Source organism: Trachemys scripta, chromosome 1 (genome assembly GCF_013100865.1).
Source record: "Trachemys scripta elegans isolate TJP31775 chromosome 1, CAS_Tse_1.0, whole genome shotgun sequence".
In the NCBI taxonomy this organism is placed as follows: Eukaryota; Metazoa; Chordata; order Testudines; family Emydidae; genus Trachemys; species Trachemys scripta.
Window position 1 is genome coordinate 88,518,782 of NC_048298.1, and position 7,441 is coordinate 88,526,222.

Consider the following 7,441-nt stretch of genomic DNA (forward strand, 5'->3'; position numbering starts at 1 on the left):
TTTGTGAGAGGTTTATGTCCATGTCAATTTCCTCATCACTCTCGTCGCCGCGCTGCAATCGCCTCCTCGGCTGGTCCTGGTTTTGCTTTGGCATGTCCTGGCTCTGAATATACTCCAGGACAATGCGCGTGGTGTTCATAGTGCTCAGAATTGCCGCGGTGATCTGAGTGGGCTCCATGATCCCAGTGCTATGGCGTCTGGTCTGAAAAAAGGCGCAAAACTAGTGTCTGACGGAGGGAGGGAGGGGCGAGTGATGACATGGCGTACAGGTACAGGGAATTAAAATCAACAAAGGTGGCTGTGCATCAGGGAGAAACACAAACAACTGTCACACAGAATGGCCCCCCCAAAGATTGAACTCAAAATCCTGGGTTTAGCAGGCTGTTGATTTCATGGAGGGAGGGGGAAGCAAATGAATACAGAACAAATCTGGTCCATCTATTTTTTACATCTTAAGCTGGCAGCAGACGGTGCAGCATGACTGATAGCCATCGGCATCTTCTGGGTGCTTGGCAGAAAATGATGTACTATGACGGATAGCCATCATCGTCAAGACGGTTCAATAGGACTGCCGGGTCTCCAGGAGACAAAATGAAGAATCAGATGCCCAGAGTGGAAAGTTTGGTTCAGTATTTCTTAGAGGAATCTGCTGAAGAACTTTCCCAGGTGCCTCTGATTGAACTCACTGAGGAATATGACGATGACGGATATCAATCGTAATACACCATCCACTGCCAAAAGGCAAGGAGCTGCTGCTGTGTAGCAATGCAGCTCTACGTCTGCCAGCACCCAGATAGCCGATGACGGCTACCAGTCATACTGCACCATCTATTGCCAAAAGGCAATTAGCTGCTGCTGTGTAGCAATGCAGTACCACGTCTGCCGGCACCCAGATGACATATGGTGACGGTGAGCTGAGCTGAACTGAGCGGGCTCCATGCTTGCCGTGGTATGTTGTTTGCACAGGTAACCCAGGTAAAAAGGTGCGAATCAATTGTCTGCTGTTGCTCTGACCGAGGGGGAGGGGTCTGATGACATGTACCCAGAACTCCCTGCCACACTGTTTTTGCATCATCAGGCATTGGGATCTCAACCCAGAATTCCAATGGGCGGCGGAGACTGTGGGAACTGTGGGATAGCTACCCACAGTGCAATGCTCCGGAAGTCGACGCTAGCCTCGGTACTGTGGACACGGTCTGCCGACTTAATGCACTTAGAGCATTTTATGTGGGGACACACACAATCGACTGTATAAAACCGATATCTATAAAGCCAACTTCTATAAATTCAACCTAATTTCGTAGTGTAGACATACCCTCAGTCTGGAAAGGCTGTAGGGGCATTGGCACCCAGGCAATCCTTGTGTCACTTAACCATGGTTCTGTAGCCCTTGCAAGGGCAGCAGTGACTACCTCTGAAGGGAAAACCCCCTCATCATGAAACAGGAGTGCTTAATCTTTGTGTCCCAAGACCTCCAGTTGCTGCCATTCACAACAGTTCCTCCTCAGATGCTATCCCAAAATCCTTTGCACCACTTTCTATAATGTTTTCAAGGGAAGCACTGTTGAAATTAACCAAATGGTTTATGGGGCATTCCTGGCATTAGGTCCTGAGTGACAGAGCAAATCTGCTTCACTGGAAAACTGGAGAGTGAAAGGAGGCAGGATTGCAAACATATCTTCTCCCTCCCATTTCCTCTCTGCCTGTGACTGCCAGGTTGAGAATTGCTGATGTAGACACGGGACCATCTCTAAAAGGAAAGAAGTTAAAAAAAATCCTAAGACATAGAGATGGAAAAGGCCTAGTCATAGATTCCAAGAGCAGAAGGAACATTTGTGATCATCTAGTCTGACTTCCTGTATAACACTGGCCTTAGAACTTCCCCAAAATAATTCCTAGAGCAGTTCTTTTAGAAAAACATCCGCTCTTGATTTAAAAATTGTCAGTGATGGAGAATCCACAACCCTTGGTAAATTGTTCCAATGATTAATTACTCTGACTGTTAAAAAATTATGCCTATTTCTAGTGTGAATTTGTCTAGCTTCAACATCCAGCCATTGGATTGTGCTATACCTTTCTCTGCCAGATGGAAGAGCCCATTATTAAATATTTGTTCCTCATGTGGGTAATTATAGACTGCAATCAAGTCATCCCCTAACCTTCTCTTTGGTAAACTAAATAGATTGAGTTCCTTGAGTCTATCACTATAAGGCAAGTTTTCTAATCCTCTAATCATTCTCGTGCCTCTTCTCTGAACCCTCTCCAATTTATCAACATCCTTCTTGACTTGTGGAAACCGGAACTGGACACAGTATTCCAGCAGCAGTCGCACCCAGTGCCAAATACAAAGGTAAAATAACCTCTCTACACCTACTTGAGATTCCCCTGTTTATGCATCCCAGGATCTCATTAGCTCTTTTGGCCACAGCCTCACACTGGAAGCTCATGTTCAGCTGTCATCCACTATGACCTCCAAATCTTTTCCAGATTTTCAAAATCTTTTGTCACTGCTTCCCATAACAAAGTCCCCCATCATGTAAGCATGGCCTACATTCTTTGATCCTACATGTATACATTTACATTTAGCTGGATTAAAATGAGTATTGTTTGCTTGCACCCAGTTTGCCAAGTGATCCAGATCACCCTGAATCAGTAATGTGTCCTCTGTAAAGTGGATGAGCCCATCTTGCGCCAGGGCAAGATTCTTCCCCACATTACATTTCTCAGTGGCTTGTCCAGTCTAGCTTGAAAGGCTGCAAATGATAAGGTATCCACCATCTTATCTAAAACCAGAGTGAAACATCCCTCTTGAAAGATGCCACTAAGCTATGAATATCAGAGGTTCATGCAGGCACCATTTCAATCCATACTGGATTTTTCTGAGGCAAGTAGTAACCTACCTTTTTTTAATAGGTTTCCCCCCCTGCTACTCTGAGCCAGTGATGGGTGAGAACAGATCAGTATTAATTCCCGCCTCATGGGTGGGGTTAGGGGAATTTATCTCATTGCTGAAATACTCTTTGTAGATGCTTCTTGTTCCTTATTTTCAGTGCATGGGACTGACGGGGTCTGCCTATTGCCTGTGCATGGGGAGAATGGGGAGAGGACACAAAGAAAATAAGTTGAAATGTTAACGAATAAAGTGAAATTGCTATCAATCCAGGAGGCTGCTCTTCTGTCTTTCTGGGGTGTACGTGGTTATTCAATCCTCACATTCACATTTTTACTATAGTGCCCAGTTGATAGCCCTAGTGTGCAAGTCCTCTCGCCACAGAGCAGGTAGAGCCAGGCCAACAGCAGTGGAAGCTTCCTCTATGCCAGGGGTCGGCAACCTTTCAGAAGTGGTGTGCCGAGTTTTCATTTAGTCACTCTAATTTAAGGTTTCGTGTGCCACTAATACATTTTAACGTTTTTAGAAGGTCTCTTTCTATAAGTCTATAATATATAACTAAACTATTGTTGTATGTAAAGTAAATAAGGTTTTTAAAATGTTTAAGAAGCTTCATTTAAAATTAATTTAAAATGCAGAGCCTCCCCCGCCCCCCCGGACCGGTGGCCAGGACCCAGGCAGTGAGTGCCACTGAAAATCAGCTCGCGTGCCACCTTTGGCACACGTGCCATAGGTTGCCTACTCCTGCTCTACACATTGTCCTCAGTAGAAGCATTCTGTACATACTGCTCCCTCATGAGAAGAGACCACCTCTAAGAGTGGGGGGAGTGCAGTCTCCCAGGCACATTTAGTCCTTGAGATCTCTGCTGAGGCTGCCACCATGTATAAGGCCAAATGCATGCCAGTTAGGATGTGGACACCTGCCTATAAGAAGCTAGACCAAGCCTACATAGTGTCAGAGACCAGGGCGATGGGTGGTCTGACCTAGTCATTAGAGCCAGAGCTGGAGCCCAGCCTAGCATCAGAGCTGGAAGCAGGAGTCAGAAGTCAGGCAAAGCAGCAGGGCTGGAGCAAACGAGTAGGACTGGAGCAAGGCTGGGAACAAGGTGGGTAGGCACAGGAGAGATCACGGCTGCAGGTGTAAGCATAGAGCAGCCAGCAACCTGCCACTGCTGTGGAGCTTAAACACAGACCTGTTGGCGCCTTGCAGCCAATTGAGTGAGCCGGCCACTCAGGTGATGTTGCCATAGCCAGGCTCATTACCTGGCCTGAGGGCTGAGCCAGCTAGCCCCAGGCTCAGCTGAGGGAACTCAAGCCCTAGTTCCTGACACATGGACTGTTGCGTGGCAATGACTTTCAGCCACTAGCACCCTCCTCTTTATTGCCTCCCATGCTGCTTTTGGCTCCTACTGAAGCGTGAGAGGTTAAAGAGACTCCTCCGGAAAATGATCTTTTAGTCCCTCAACACCAACACCTTTTGATTTCACCTCTTCATAGACTGATTTGTTCACCAGGTAAGACATGCAACCGTGTTGGAGTGCGGGGGAGCAAGGAGTGTGACCAAAGAGGAAAAGGTTTTGAAAAGAACATAAGACACGCCCCTTCCCACTACCCAGTTCCAAGAGGTTCACATGAGCACTGTGTAACTAGAACTGTGCATTGAACAGTGGCCAAAATCTAGTAGAGAACACAACTCACACTGGTGCCAAGGCCAGAAATCTGGTGCTGTATCCAAGAAGCTAGTGCAGGGGCAGGCAACCTATGCCACGTGTGCCAAAGGCGGCACGCAAGCTGATTTTCAGTGGCACTCACACTGCCCGGGTCTTGGCCACCGGTCCGGGGGGCTCTGCATTTTAATTTAATTTTAAATGAAGCTTCTTAAACATTTTAAAAACCTTATTTACTTTACATACAACAATAGTTTAGTTATATATTATAGACTTATAGAAAGAGACCTTCTAAAAACATTAAAATGTATTCCTGGCACACAAAACCTTAAATTAGAGTGACTAAATGAAAACTCAGCACACCACTTCTGAAAGGTTGCCTACCCTGAGCTAGTGAAATCTGTTTAGGGCTTGGAAAGACAGCTGCTGGGTAAGTAGAGCTCCAGCCACCCATCTCAGGCAATCTTGGTTAGGTCATTAGAAAAACGAGTCTGATGGATTCAGCATTGTCAAAGCTTTGTGAATGCTTGTCACAAAACTACCAGCATGAGCAAGGCCCAGGACTAGAACCACAGGACGTGCTTCAGGCCAGCACTGAGATGCACTGACAAGAGCTATTTGGGAGCACTGGACAACAATAGCAGGGGTGGGGCAGGGCAAGCATGAGGGGTATGGTCAGAACTGAGTGGGGGTCCCAGGACAGGAATATGGGGGGTGCTGCAGTGAAGTGTACTGCTAGAGCTGTACTTGGGGGGAAGGGGAGGGAAAGCTTGCATGTGGCTTGTCTATACTCTGGCACATTATATGAGCTGGGTTATTATTCTCTGGCCTTGGCTACACTTGCGAGTTACAGCGCTGGGGGCGGCTTTACAGCGCTGTAATTCACTCCCCGTCCATACTGGCAAGGCATTTGCAGCGCTGTATCTCCGTGGTTGCAGCGCTGCACGTACTCCACCTCTCCCAGAGGAATAGCGAGTATTGCGCTGCTGCTGCAGCGCTGCAGCGCCAGTGTGGTCATCCAGTGCGCTGTGAATGGCCTCCAGAAGTATTCGGCAGTATCCCACAATGCCTGTTCTAGCCACTCTGGTTATCAGTTCAAACTCTACTGCCCTGGTCTCAGGTAACCAACCATGTGACCCACCCTTTACATTCCCCGGGAATTTTAAAAATCCCCTTCCTGTTTGCTCAGTCCGGCGTGGTGTGTAGTGCTATCAGCGAATCTTCCCAGGTGACCATGCCTCCACGCGCCAAGCGAGCCCCAGCATGGAGCAATGGCGAGTTGCTGGACCTCATCAGTGTTTGGGGGGAGGAAGCTGTCCAGTCCCAGCTGCGCTCCAGCCGTAGGAATTATGATACCTTCGGGAAGGTATCAAAGGACATGATGGAAAGAGGCCATGACCGGGACTCCCTGCAGTGCAGGATTAAAGTGAAGGAGCTGCGGAGTGCCTACCGCAAAGCTCGCGATGCAAACAGCCGCTCGGGTGCTCCCCCCACGACCTGCCGATTCTACAAAGAGCTGGATGCGATACTTGGGGTTAACCCCACCTCCACTCCGAGCACCACCATGGACACTTCAGAGCCGGTGTGGGGGGGAGGAAGAGGAGGAGGAGGAGGAAAATGGGAGTGATGGTGGTGGGCCGGATGGAGACACCCCGGAATCCCTGGAGCCATGCAGCCAGGAGCTCTTCTTGAGCCAGGAGGAAGGTAGCCAGTCACAGCGGCAGGTACTTGGTGGAGGACAAACAGAAGAGCAGGTTCCCGGTAAGCGGATTTTTTTTTCGGGAAGGAATTTTTTCGGTGCGGGCTCTTTGGGATAGGAGGGTTAGGCATGGATGTCTAGATGCGGAATAATGCATGATGTGGTTTTTCACATTGCGGTAATCGGCCTCGGTAATCTCCTCAAATGTCTCATCCAGAACGTGTGCAATGCGCTTGTGCAGGTTTATCGGGAGAGCCACCGTGGTCCTTGTCCCAGCCAGGCTAACGTGTCTGTGCCACTGTGCTATGAGGGGCGGGGGGACCATTGCTGCACACAGGCAAGTCATTACTCTGTCTGGTATAAACAATGCTGCCTCTGTTAAATGTTGCATTTTGCCTATACAGCAGCATCAACCTTGAGACCTCAGCCGTCCTTCTTATCGCCTGCTCAGAGACTGCAAAGACTCAGGAAGAGACCGCGAAAAAGCAAAGAAGACATGCTGCAAGAAGTGATGCGGCAATCTATTAAAGAGAATGAGAAAGCACAGAACTGGAGGGAGAGAGAAAGCAGGATCTGCCAGGAAAACGCAGCGCATCGGCGGCAAAGCAGGGAGCACCGGCAGCAAAGCACGGATTGGCTCATAAGCATCCTGGAGCGCCAAGCAGATGCTATCCAGGAGCTGGTAGCCATGCAGAAAGAGGAGCAGTACCGCAAATGCCACCCCCCCACACAGCCTTGTCCCAAATCTCTTTCCATTGTGCCCCACTGTCACCTCCAACCCACTTTCCCCAACTTCCGTGTTCTTCACACCACCCGCTGCCTCCAACACCAGTATCTTCACCACCCAGCCCTGAAAACCACGACCCTTACCCTCTGCACTCAACCCCCATCACCATGCAGTATAGCTATCCTGAAGTGCAGCACTCACTGCACAGCGCACCAGACAGGACATACGTGAATCTGTGATTGTACTGTTCCCCACTCCACCCCCTTGTTTCTTTTCAATAAATGGATTCTTTGGCTTTGAAAACATTCTTTATTATTGCATAAAGTAAAAGACTCCTTAGCCCAGGAAATAAACAGGTACTGCAAGTCTGCTTGTCTGCTTAGCAAACACTGATTCCTAAAGATTGGAACTACTGCACATCACTCCCGTGCAGGCAGGGCCGGCTCCAGGGTTTTGGC